General features: G+C 47.9%; 1 non-coding gene across 1 annotated transcript; it reads right to left on the reverse strand.

Moving 5' to 3' along the window:
• Positions 1-694: 694 nt before the first annotated feature.
• Positions 695-781, reverse strand: TRNASTOP-UCA (transfer RNA opal suppressor (anticodon UCA)). The gene has a single exon. It is a non-coding gene; the product is annotated as a tRNA-Sec (tRNA).
• Between the last annotated feature and the right edge of the window lie 224 nt (positions 782-1005).

A 1005-nucleotide genomic window follows, 5' to 3' on the forward strand; every position in this document is an offset into this window, starting at 1 on the left:
CTGTGACGACCTCATAGGCCAGGGAATCACATTTCCTCTGCTCGGCTCTGATCTCCTCTGCTCAGCTTCTGACTAGACAGCTCAGCTCCAGTCTCTGCTGCTCATCTCCAATGCTTGGCTCGTCTCTACTGTTTGGTCCCTTCCACCACTCCTCGACTTCTGTTTCTGCTGCTTTGCTCCTCTTACCATTTATCTGCTCCTGTCCCCGCTTCTCGGCTTCTGTGTCTGCTGCACAGCTCCTGTCTCTGCTGCTCAGCTCCTCTCTCCGCTGCTTGGCTATTCTGCTTCTGTTTCTGATACTCAGCTCCTTTCTCTGCTCCTCGGCTCCTGTCTCTGTTCTTTGGATTCTGTCTCCACTAATTTCCTTCTGATCTTCTGTAACGGTGACTACTATCTCAGATTACGGCACAGTCATATCTCCTGCTGCAGGAGGATTGTGCCGTCTCCTTACAGACAGCACCGGATCGGGGATCTTCTTCTTCTTCTTGCCGTTTCTGTGAACTGGTTACAACCTAAGACCCGGGTCCAGCTGAACCCCACCCCTGGATCAGTCTGATGAAAAAACTACATTGTGCTGCAGAAATCGTCATCCGACCATGACTTACATTTTTCCCATTGCTCGTAAAAAGTTAATTCTTGATATTCCGCCATAATGAAAGACTCTGCCCAAAATGTAAAAGACAGAGACACCGAGCGCCCAGAGGGTGGAATTGAACCACTCTGTCCCTAGACAGCTGCAGGTTTGAAGCCGGAACCCCAGACCACTGAGGATCATCTGGGCAGTAGATCTGTGATCACCGGATCCTATTTATGGACGACTCTGCAGTCACAAGTGAAGTTACGGAGATTATTAATATTTCATTATTTATTATTTATGGAAATGTTAAAATCAATGTGAGAAATATCAGGAGATAATTGCTCTGAATCTCTGGCTCCGATCACGGCTGGATATCGCTGTGGAGCATTTCCATAGTATCTGCATATACGACGGCAGCAATGCATTGT

This window comes from Anomaloglossus baeobatrachus, chromosome 6, assembly GCF_048569485.1.
Source record: "Anomaloglossus baeobatrachus isolate aAnoBae1 chromosome 6, aAnoBae1.hap1, whole genome shotgun sequence".
NCBI lineage: Eukaryota > Metazoa > Chordata > Amphibia > Anura > Aromobatidae > Anomaloglossus > Anomaloglossus baeobatrachus.